This window comes from Gossypium hirsutum, chromosome A05 (assembly GCF_007990345.1).
Source record: "Gossypium hirsutum isolate 1008001.06 chromosome A05, Gossypium_hirsutum_v2.1, whole genome shotgun sequence".
NCBI lineage: Eukaryota > Viridiplantae > Streptophyta > Magnoliopsida > Malvales > Malvaceae > Gossypium > Gossypium hirsutum.
In genome coordinates, this window is record NC_053428.1 from 25,160,948 (window position 1) to 25,174,191 (window position 13,244).

The window sequence follows — 13,244 nt, forward strand, 5'->3', positions numbered from 1 at the left end:
TCTCTGCTCTGCTTTGTTGTAGTTTTCGACCAAACTCAATGGACATCCCCTTCATTTCCCTTTCACTGACCCGCTATCCCTATTGTAAGTCAGATCTTTCTTTTCTTTTAATATGCATAAACATACAAGCATATTAATAATATATGAATAGCAATAGCAATCTCATGAAGCGGGGTTAAGGAACCTCGCCATGGGTGACAACATGCAATGCAATGCATGTATATATCTATATTTAATAAATAAAGAAGGAAGCTGTTAAAAGAGAAACCACAAAGGGTTTCGACTTTTTTTTCCGTAATAATTTGGGAAAAAAGATAATTATCAAAATTATATGAATTCTTTCAATTACATTATGGCAGCAAAGTTTGTAGCATGTTACGAGACATCAAACCGTGGACTATGACTGCAAAACTTTATCACTGGACTGCGCATTTTGGAGAATATAAAAAGATTACTCAAATTATTTTGTGACAATAAGTCATTAGTGTTGTATTCCAACAACAACAAAAACTCATTTTAAGTCAAATCATATTAATATAAAATTCCTAGTTGTGAAAGAGAGAGTGTAAAGTAGACAAATTATGGGCACATATGTATAATGTATAATGTTATTATAAAGTGCGATACAAAATTAAGTGACCAATTATATTATAAGTGTCATAGGTATTAAAGTGTTATGGAAATAATGTGTAGATACCATAAGTAGTATTTATAATTTGATGAGGGACCAAATTATAAATACCCAAAACTAATTTAATAATTAGTTATTTTAAAGAGTTAGTGGTCCCCAAGTAATAGATATATCTTGTATGTCTTTTTCATCCCCATCAGAAAGTTATACTAAGAGAAAAAAAACTATTTTCTTAGAAAATCAAAACCTTCTGGGCAATCTTCAACAATTAATGGGTTCAAATACGCTTCTGCATATAGTTTTGTTCTTAATGATCTAACATGACAGATCTTGGTTTATATCAAATTCTTTCGGTTCTGTTAGTAGGACTTTCTATAAGCCCTCTCCCTGTGTGGGAGAAGGACCCCCTGTAAGCCTTCTCCCATGTGTAGGAGCAAGACCTCTTGTAAGCCCCTCATATATAGGAGTAGGACCTCTTGTAAACCTCCTCCATGTGTGGGAGTAGGACATTTATTACTCTTTACGTAATTCCAAGCTGCGAGAGTCGACGATAGTGCAATCTATCTTTGATCAACATTTGGGCCCCTCCATGAACTGTTTAGTGACTCTCTGTGGATGCAAGGTATATCTCTAAACATCAACTTTCGTCCCCCTTTGTGAACCATTCAACGATTCTTTGTAAAGGTGAAGCATATCTTCAAAAATCAACATTTGAGCCCCTCTGTGTGTACAATAGATCTTCATGGAGGTGAGATGTACCTTCAAAAATCAATACACGGTACCTTCCCATGTATTCCCTCCCACAAGTACCCTTCCCAAAGTACCCATCCACAATACCTTCCCACGAGTACCTTCCCATAGAACCACCCAAGTTACAACTCTCATACCTTTCCGTTGAAGGTTCATTTTCATTCCACTAAGGGTTTATTCATCAAATGATGGCTCATCTCATTACATTTGCATAATCTCGAATGGTTGCTATTACCTTCAAGGTGAGCTTAATATCGAATGGTCATTTTTCCTTCAACGTTAGGATATTTTTAAATACTCACGAATAACATTTCCTTCAACTAGGAAGGAACGGCAATTATTACAGAAATGAATGTTGACCACAATATGAGTCCCACAAAAAACCTTTATATATATACACCCATTTGGGATCCGCCGACATATTGTTAAAAGGGGTAGACATGAATTTTAATAGCCTCACAAGGCATTGTACATTATTGGATCATCAAGCTAATATTTGCATCCTCCGTCTCATTGCTTCATTTGCAACAACTACCACTTGTGAGGGCAATTTACAAATGGTCTCAAGGCACAATCACTTTATAACTTAACTCTTGACTGGTGGAGGGGACTATTGTTATACCCCTATCGTGACAGGGACACGTGGCAACACGAGACCCAGTTGGAGAGACTCGCAAGAAACCCTCCACTTTTTACCATTCAAATGGTCTCTTAGTGACCAACTATCCCCTCACTGAAAGAACCGTCCATCCTTGACCTCTCGGTCGAGTCCTCTATTAAGTCATTTGTTATTAATAGGTGCACTCTCCTAAAAAAGGGACCGCCCAGGAATCACCATCTCGCCTATAAATACCCCCAAACCCTAAGAGACCAAGTCATCATCCTCTCCCCTCCATTCTCCTACTTTTTCAGCTCTCAGCTCCGACGTAGGTGAATCAGCCTTCCTCATCACCATCCCTTCCTTTTTCTTCAACCTCGTTAATATCGTGTATCAACAAATTGTGTATGTTTATGTAAATTTTGATAAGTAGTTAATTTATGTTATAATTTTACCTACTAGTTAAATAACAAATTTTATCTAAATGAATTATCTAAAGAAAAAAAAATAAATCTACTTAAATAAAAATAATGATAAAATTTATCTAAATAACTACATTAGTCCCCTTCTCAAAAAAGAACTTGTCCTCGAGTTAATTTATCTTCCAAATATAAAAGTTCATCAGATGGATGATAAAGGGTGGAGAGATCAATTACATTAAAAGTTCTAGAGATTTTGCATATTCTTTGATAGCTCCATTACATAACCATTGTCATTTATCTTTTTTAAAATGAGTTCATCCCATACTTACTGTGTTGTAGATTGTTATACGTGCCAACTAGAAACCTTTCCTTCAAAAAAGCACCATAGCATTATATTTTTCTTCAAAAGTTTGACAACTTCGATGCTTGTTAGCAACAACTTTTTATTTAGCATTGATCTTTTCAAGTCTTTGTTTGATCTCTGCTTGTATATTTTGTACTTGTTTCGCCATGTGGGCTGCAATTATGCTTGATTGCTAACAACATTGAACAATGCCTAGTGGAAACGTTCAATCCATATGGTATTGGTGATTGGAACACATTGTTCTACATAGTCCATCCTGGAGGACCATTTATCCTCAGAGGAATTGAAGAGAAGCTTGGATTGGGAAACGAGAAGCTTAAAGCAAATTGGCATGTGCTTAGTGAATATGGAAACACATGTGGAGTCCAAGCATGCATTTGTTCTTGATGAGACGAGAAAAAACATAGTAAAAGCAGGCAAAGTCGTCACCACCACCACCACGAGGGAAGGGTTAGACTGGGGTGTTTTACTCACCTTTGGGCCTGGTCTCACAGTGTAACCGTGGTTCTTCGAAACTTTACTTTGGATTCAACTTAATTACCAACTAGTCGTCAGATGCTAGCTTTGTTCTCTTTACATTATTAATATATTCTTTTTGGATGTGAAAAGATGAACATGAAAAACCTAGTTATTACTCTCCATTGCCCTGTCATTTCTTCTTCTTTTCAAGTATATAAGTTTCTCTCTCTTTTAACAAATGAATTTCCATTATTAAGCGACAAGCATTAACAAGACAAAAAGTAATTAACAGAATTGTCTTCTTGACTGGCAATAACCAAAGTTTGCTTAAGTTATTCACGAGTGAAGCTCAAATTACAACTTGAATCACGTAGCAGACCCTTCTTGTAACTCTGCCTTTGCATTATACCCAGCGAGGCAAGAGGGCGAAAGTTTACACCTTCCATCTTCTAAAAGTTATCCGAATTACCATTAATCAAATTAATTAAAATCATAAGTTTTAATTGTATAAGTCGAAGGCTAGAAGTCTTCCAGTTTCTAAGCACAGATTCGACTCAGTTCCCTGTATAGTTCAAAATAGGCTCGTGGCGGGCTTTGGCAAAGGTGGCGTTATGGAAATATGAGTCAAGGTGGAGATTTATTAAGTATGACTCCTATTTCAGTCAAATTTGAGAAATAAACTTCTAGTTAAACTCTATTTATTTGTTTCAATCAACATTGATTAGTTTAGATTATTTTATTATTATTTGACTTATGAATTTAGCCTATAAATAGGCTCTTTTACAACCTTAGAAAGTAAACCCATTAGAGATTAGAACTCATAACACATTTAGAGAATTTTGTGTTAACGTTTTGAGTGTTCTTTGTTTTCGGGTTTTCGGGGTTTAGTTTTTATCTCTATCTTTTGTACTCTTCGTTCTTTTGCCATTATAGTAAAATTATCTTTACCCGTGATTTTTTATCTTCTTTGAAAGGGTTTTTCCACGTTAAATTTGTGTGTTCAATTTCTCAATTTATTCTGCTATTTTTTTGTTACTTAATCGGGTCGATCCCAACACCTATAATATTTTATTATTAATAATTCTGGTTAATCATTAATTTAGTTAATTATCCGATTTCAAACCGAATTAATTACTAAACAAAATTTTTTTTAAAAAAAACCTTAATTGATCCCTAACTGAATTAAATTCGATGGTCACTCGATTAACCAAAATAATTTAATTCAATCGATTAATTCAATTAAAATCAAATTATGCACATCCTACCTAAAGCCACCCATTCCAAGAAAAGTGGATATTAACAACTAAATTTCACAATATTTTATATTGTAATATCAAAATATTTAGTTGCTAAATATAATCTTCAAAATATTAAATAAAATGACAAATGTTGTTATGAATTTATATGTAACACTAAAAATAGTTGTTAAATATTATAATATTAGCAACCACTGTAAAATATTAATATGTAATTTAACTTTTTCTTTATTAATAGTAACAACATTAAATGTCGTAGTGTAAGATTGAAATATTTGCAATTGTTGCTAAATTTAATATATTAATAATCCCAACAAGAAAGTTTTTCATGTAAAATTTTAATATTAGTCCTTATACTTTATAAAAGTTTTAAATTTAATTCTTATATTTTAATTTAATCATTTTTAATTTCTGTATTTTTTAAAATTTAAAATTTTAGTACCTAATATTATTTTGTAGTTTTCGTTGCCATTTTGATTATAATATGTACCTAGCCCACCAAAAGGCAAACTGACTAAAGTAAATCATTTTTGTATAAAGAAAGGTGAAAAACTTGCGAATTATGTGTCTGCATCGATTCTCATTTTGATGGTTTAAATACAGAATGAAAACAAACTATAAATGCCTCTTAGGTGACAAATAATTCCAAATTGGAATAAATTGATACCTTTAAAAAACATTTGTCTGTCAATTTCAAAAATGGAAAAAAAAAAATCAATGATGACATTAAACTTTTCTATTATTATATATAAAATATTATGAAAAAAAATTAAATTGGTTTTCTTATATTTTATGGTTAATTTTTTTTTACTCTCCTTGTATTTTTAAAAAAAAATTAAAATTGATAAATTTTTCTAGATTTTAAATGTAGTGAGGATGAGGAAAACGAAATTTTAACTAAAAATAATGAATAAAAAGAAATAATTTTTTTTTCTTTTTGAATAAAACAAATTTATCTATTTTTAAACATAATTTTTTTAATTATATCCTTAGATTTTTATATATTTGGTTTTTTATAAATTTTGTTAAAATTTAAAGATATTAAAAAATATACAAAGTTTTCTCTAAAAATTATTTCAATCAACTCTAATTATAAAGCATCAAAGGATACAAGGGTATACTCAATAAATATGTGAATTTGTGGATCTCATAAACAAATGAGCTAATTAAATAAAAAGAGAAAAACTTTGAAAAAAGATTTGTATGATTCATTTAATGGAGACGTTACATTAGAGTGAAGCTGAATGATTGAAAAGATGCCTTTGAAAACCTGAATAGATGGCGAGTTGGCGACTACCGGAAAGATAAAAAGTATATCTGATTTCCTCCACCAAATGCTTTCATTGTTATCTCTACTCTCCTCTTACTTTCTTCTATTTATTTTATTTATAAAATTATCCTATCCTTCTACACATTAATATTTAATATGACATGTGATATTAATCACATTGATTTCTTATCATATAAAGATTATTAAATCTGGCCTCAAATATATATATATATATAAAGTAGATACAATAAATGCTCTTGGCCCCTAAATATTAAATACTAGGGAACTCACAGCCACCACCATCAACCATAATATACCATTTCCCAATCCCATTCTAATAAACTCAATTTGAAGAAAACTGAAATAGCTGGATGGGGTCGTTAGATACAATGAATGAGAACCGCCGAGGAAGAGCTGCGGTTCTAGCGATTGGCACTGCAAATCCGCCTCATTGTTTCTACCAAGTTGATTACCCTGATTTTTACTTTCGAGTTACTAAAAGCCACCATCTTACATCTTTGAAAGATAAGTTTCGACGTATATGTAAGTATCAAAGGGTTACCTTGATTTTCTTTTTAACTTTTTAATGCAAATCTTTATTACCAAAGAGAGATTTCTTTCAACTGAGATAGGAATAATTATAAATACTTACATTTTTTTTAGCAATTTTGCCTTTGTTCTTTCTTTTTTTAAGTTAAATTTAGTCTGCTTCCAACTTTCAAAAAGAGTGTTATACTTTTTTTTTTATCAATTTTGCTTTTGTTCTTTCTTTCTTTTAGCTAAATTTGTCTGCTTCGAACTTTCAAAAAGAGTTTGCTTGCCCTAAAATGTTGATTTTTTAAACATAATAACTTACATGCAATACACTATGTTTCATTCTTTTTTTTTTTGGCATGTTTTAATAATTCTTAAATTATTCTTTTCATATAAATAATATCATATCAAGTAAGTTTCAAATTGACAAAAAATTTAAACAGCTCAACGAATAAATAAGAGAAATAGATACTCATAGAAGTCCAAAAACATGTTGCGTTTAGTTAGTTAACCAAAACTTGAACTGGTGACCGATATTTCAAATAAAAACAGTTTACTTTATATTTTCATGAAGATGCCTGCTATGGTTTTAAACTCTTAGTGCTTTTGAGAAATCTGCAATTAGGAAACGTTACATGCACCTGACGGAAGATATTATCAGCAAGCATCCAAACTTAATTATCTACAAGGCTCCATCTTTTGATGCTCGTCAAGAAATCCTTGTAACTGAAGTGCCCAAGCTTGGCAAGGACGCGGCATTGAAGGCCATCAAAGAATGGGGACAACCCATTTCAACATCACTCACCTTATATTTTGTACATCATCAGGGATCGACATGCCAGCTGCTGACCATCAGCTTGCAAAGCTCATCGGCCTAAAATCTTCAGTTCAGAGATTCATGCTTTATCAACAAGGTTGCTTTGCTGCTCGGACTGCCCTGCGCCTCGCAAAGGATTTGGCAGAGAACAATCCCGGAGCTCGAGTACTTGCTGTGTGCTCTGAGATCATGGTAGGGTCTTTCCAGCCACCCTCGGAGACCCATTTAGACGTGCTCGTGGGATCTGCATGCACTTTTTTCTGACGGAGCTGCAGCTGTCATTGTCGGTGCCAACCCTAACGCCACCATCAACGAGCGCCCTTTGTTTCAAATTGTATCAGCTAAACAGGCTGTTATCCCCGACTCTGATGACGTGATAATAGCAAAAATACGTGAAATGGGTATGGCGTATTATTTGTCTAAAAAGTTGCCCAATGTGATTGCCAACAACATTGAGCAATGCTTATTCGAAACATTAGGTCCATCTGGTGTTGATGATTGGAACAAATTGTTTTACGTAGTTCATCCCGGTGGCCCAGCTGTTCTTAAACGTATTGCAGAGAAACTTGGATTGGGAAGCGACAAGCTTAAAGCAAGCTGGGATGTTTTAAGTGAATATGGAAACATGTGGAGTCCAAGCGTCCTATTTGCTCTTGATGAGATGAGAAAAAGGTCAAAAGAAGAAGGCAAAACCACCGCCGCCACTGAAGGGCTAAAGTGGGGCGTCTTACTGGCCTTTGGGCCAGGTCTCACGGTGGAGACTGTGGTGCTTCGTAGCATTGCTGTGGATTCAGCTTAATTATTAACTAGCCTTGTAAATGGAAACAAGGCGGAAAAAGCCGCAAGCCGAAGAAAATCTTGCCACATGATCTCCAAAATAAAAATCCCAGTATAATTAGGTGTAGAGTCCATAATATCCACTTGTTAAATAAGACAACTAAATTAAAGTTGTGGTCCCATCTATAATGCTTTATTGTGGTTGAGTGGGTGAACAATTTTTATTTTATAAGCAGGCAATATCATAAATTTTACTATTTTATTGTTGATACAAGAAAAGAAAGATGTAATCTAATTCTAAAATATATTTTTAAGTAGAATGGAAAGTTTAAGGACATTGGACACAACAAAAATTTGTTATGTATTCTCCAGCTTGAATTTCATAAAGTTCTTTTCTTACGAAGATTAATTACTAAATTTAAATTCTTTATTAATAAAAGTTTATTGGCGAGAAAAAATTTGACTACTCAAAACTGTGTGTAAGGTGATGTGGTGCATTTGTATATTACTCAACTCAACCACTAATTTGGCTTTTATTGAAAAACTTTCAGCTAATAAAAAGGACACAACTGTAACAGATAAACAAAAATATAAAAATCTTCCTTAAATTTTGCTTTGTAAAATGCCATCATTTCATGGCTATACCTTATCAAAAGAAGAAGCAAATTTGTTTCCAAAAACAAAAGCAAAAATATGGGAAAGCCTTTCATCAAAATTTACTTATATTCATGCCAAACTTACATACCTTTTACTGTTTCCATCCTAATAAAAAATAGCCAACTGTAATAATTAAATTTCTTTCTTAAATTTACTACCAAAACTTGTAAATTGCGTTGTTACTTCTCACTTCCAATATATGCATAACTAGTAGTAATATGAAAATATATTATAATTTAATTTTTTACTAATATTAGAACATTTTTAATTGCAATAAATTATGTGGGAAAAAAACGAAAAGTCAATTTGATTGATTTTTTAAATTTGAATAAAGACAGTAAGAATAAAAAATAACTCACTATACTCACTAATCTAATAACAAAACTAAAAAATAAATTAGTCAAGTTGATTTTTACATGCTTTTGATTACAAGCAGCGCTCAATTATAAACGGATACAACGGTGCGAATTTCATTAATAAATGAGTTAGAAGAAAATAAAGATTGATAGTAGGGTTATAACGTACTGACAATAGGTCTACTAAATGTGATAGAAGATGATATGATTATATTTTATAGAGTTATCAATAAAGTTACGATAAATTTTATAGGATGTGATGTAAGAATTCTTTAACTAGACCTGATGTGCCCTAACAACAATTCACAAAGTATACAGGAGCTTTTGGTTGGGCAACTCCTTATCAGTGCGAGCTCTCCCTTCATATACGTGGTTGACTCCACAGGGTCTTTTAAGTAGGTTATAATTTGTAGTTTTCTCAATTTGGTCTAAATGTTAGTTCAAGATTCGGGAGATTACATTAGTCACTGGAATAGCCTAATAGTGATCGAGGGATTAAAACAGTTGTTTTAGAACATTTGTTTACTTTTAGAAAACTCACGGGTTACCAAAAACCGATTTAATTTAACTTTACTATGTAACAGTGGCTACTTTTAAGAAAACTTAGTTAATTTTCTGATTTATTTAATACTCAATTTTTATTTATAAATTAGCAACGAAAAAGTGATAATAGTTTAAATTTTTAATAAAAATAGAAGTTTATGCATAATTAATTAATATTCATATTTTGATATCCTAAAATCAATTAAATGTCATTTATGTTAAAAGAAAACAAAACCTAAGTCCCATGCCACGGCAATCCTTAAGATATCAAATAATAACTATATTTTAGTAAATAAAACCGAGCCGAGACCCTAATTAGCAAACAACAAACAAGTCAAGAGGAATATCAACTCATAGAACAAACCACAACTAATTAGCAATACAAAATATCGTAATTCAGAGCAACTAATCAACATAATACTTCAATGTTTGTAGCCATGTAATTGCTTATGAATGCAATGCAAATTTGGTTTAACAGTAAAAAGGTTCTACCTCACCGCTACACACCACAATTAGAAGTTCCTTAGAACTCCTCTTGTAATACCCCGAAAATCTTTACAGTAATATATTATCCTTGATATAATAAAATAAGGAAATAAAGTGATAAAAAGGGAAGTTTTGAGTTATGGAAACATTGGGAAGTAAATTATGATATCTTGATTCAGGAAAGGACTAAATTGTAAAAGTCAAAAAAGTTTTGTTGCCTAAGAGTAAATACTCAAGACTTAAGGGGTTAAAGTGTAAATATGAAAAAGTTGAAGGACCAATAGTGTAAATATTTTAAGGGTAGAATGATCTAGAAACTAAGGAAAATGGATAAATTAGGACCAAATTGAATAAGTGAAGAACTATGAGGGACTAAATTATAATTTTACCAAATTAAATGATGACTCAAGGATGGAATTCTAAAAGATCATGAAGGGCAAAATGGTCAATTAGTAAGAGAGAGAATTCTAGAATGTAATGATTATGTTGATGATATTTTAAATTAATTAATTAGATAAATATTATTTTATTAATATTTTATGAGATATTTAATATTATTTTATTATTATTTATTTAGTATATAAGGAAAAGAAAGATGAAGAATTTTCATCACCTTTCCTTTCCATGCAAACCAACGTGAGAAAGAGTAAGAAGAAAAGAAGTTTTCTTTCTTTACAATTTAGTCCTTTCACCAAAAATTCATTATTCTCACCTAAAAATTGAAAGAATTTCCATAGCCATCAAGAGAGAAAGATAGCAAGGAGATGATGGGGAGCAAGAATATCAAGTTGGATTTAAGAAATAGAAGCTGGAGGAGAGAGAAAAATCAAGTTAAAGATTGAAGTTAATAAGAAAAGGTAAGAACATTAAGATTTCAATATATTTTTAAGTCTAATATTGTTGAAAAAGCATGAAATTGATGTTAATGTAGAGTTTTATTTTATATGGTTCCATGTTTTTGATATATTAGTGAAGGGAAATGAGAGAAAATAATGGGAAATATGGTAGAAAATGGAAATAGGAGTGTTATAAACTTGGTAACCAATATGTTGCACTAAAGTAGTTTTAGACAGCAGTAATAGGCTAACTTTGAAAAATCACCAAATATGATAGAAATTGAATTAGAAGCTAAGAGTGATATGGAATTAAAGCTTATTGAGTCTATTTTTATATAAAATAAATAGAGAAAGTAAAGTAATTCTGTATTCTGAGATATTTATATTTTTGTGAGACTGGTTCAGAATGATTTCAAGATCCCTTGTTCTGACTTGGAAAAATCACTAAAATTTATAAAAAAATAATTTTGTTACATACTTTATATGGTTAAATTCCTTAATGAGTCTATTTTTATAAGAAACAAATTATAACATCATTTGAATTCTGTTTAAAGAGATAATTAAACTTTAGTGAAGAGTGGTCAGAACTGTCAAATAGCAAAACAGGGGAGACTTTAATGAATAAACTATACTAATTGGATAAACCACAAATTTTGAAACTTTTATGGTAATAAGACATGTGACTCTAGTTTCAGGAAAGTTTAACGGATCTTAATTTTGAGTTCTGTAGCTTAATATATAAATAATTTAGTTACTATGACGCAAATGGACAGTTTTGAATGTACATATAAGTAAATAGTGAAATTATTGAATATGTTACTTGTTGCATGTTATATAAATTAAGGATGTGGAATGGAGAGGAGGAGTAAAATATGTATGAATATTCATCTAGCATGGCTAATTTGCATGTTTTAGGCTTAGGGACTAAATTGAATAAAAGTAAAACTTTATGGGCAATTTTGTAAAAATGTCAAAAATAACTAAATTGCATGAAATAGATTATTTTATTATTTAAATTACAAAATTTAACGAAATTATCAATTCAGTTCAAGATCGGGGGAAAACATGTTTTAGGGATTAAATTGAAAAGTGTTGAAATTGTGAAAAATTTTGATATTTTATAGAATTCATGGACGGTTATCGATATGTATGATAGTAATAGCTAGAAATAAGGATTAAATTGCAAGAATTTTATTTTCTTGACCCTAAGGATGAAATCGTCATTAATTAAAAGTTTAGGGGCAAAATGGTAATTTTTGCCTGGAGCGTTAATTAAATGCATTAGAATATGAAATGAATGAAAATGATGATCAAATTTATTTATAAATATCCAGACGACACAAATACGAGACTTGATCATGGAAAAGAAAATATATCAGAATAATGAAATCATAAACACGAACAATCAATGAGGTAAGTTTGCGTAACTTGAATTGTATTTTTGAACACTTGAAATATGTGGTTATGTAATGAAAATATGATTTGAATATTCAATTTATGATAATTGATGAAATATTGGTAAATACTCGATATAACTTGAAAATAAATCCCTGTTGAATGGAAGGAAAATTCGATGGATCTCTGAAAAGGAATTGACCGTAAAAAGGATCTAGCCCGGACGGGTGATCCTATCCTGATATAGCCCTCCCGAAGAATATGTGGAAAATGGATTTAGCCTGGACGGGTAATCCGAATTAGGGTCTGAATTTAGCCTGGACTGGTAATTCAGATCCAAGCTCATTAGAGTAATTGTCGTTGCAGGGGATTTAGCCTGGACTGGTAATCCCGACAATACTCTATGAGATTATATTACAGGGGATTTATCCTGGACTGGTAATCCCACTGTAAGAATGAGGTTTGCAGGAGTGTGCTCTCTGATAGAAAATGTGTAAGACCATGGTTGAAAGATACCATGGCAACCTGATATGAAACGTGTAAGACCATGGTTGAAAGATACCATGGCAACCTGATATGAAATGTGTAAGACCGTGGTTGAAAGATACCATGGCAACCTGATATGAAACGTGTAAGACCATGGTTGAAAGATACCATGGCAACCTGATATGAAATGTGTAAGACCATGGTTGAAAGATACCATGGCAACGTGACATGAAATGTTTAAGACCATGGTTGAAAGATACCATGGCAACGTGACGGGGAAATGAATAAGACCATGGTTGAATGATACCATGGCAACATGACAGAAAATGAGTAAGACCATAGTTGAAAGACACTATGGCATCATGTTGAAGATAAATAAGATCGTGGAAGAGAAACGCCAAGATATCTGTTGAACAACTAATATTCAGGTAATATAACAAATGGTTAAATGAATTGGTTATACAAAATGGTAATGTGAAATGTTTACAGGAATTGGTCATATGGAAATAAATGTACAAAATAGTTGTATGAAATAATTTATAAGATAGATAAATGAAATAAGTATAGGTACATGGAATTTAAATTATGTTAAGTTTAATACGAACCA

General features: G+C 31.5%; 1 pseudogene; it reads left to right on the forward strand.

Annotated features, from left to right (window-relative positions):
- The first annotated feature begins 6,139 nt into the window (after positions 1-6,139).
- Positions 6,140-8,351, forward strand: LOC107957714 (chalcone synthase 2-like; annotated as a pseudogene).
- The last annotated feature ends 4,893 nt before the right edge of the window (positions 8,352-13,244 follow it).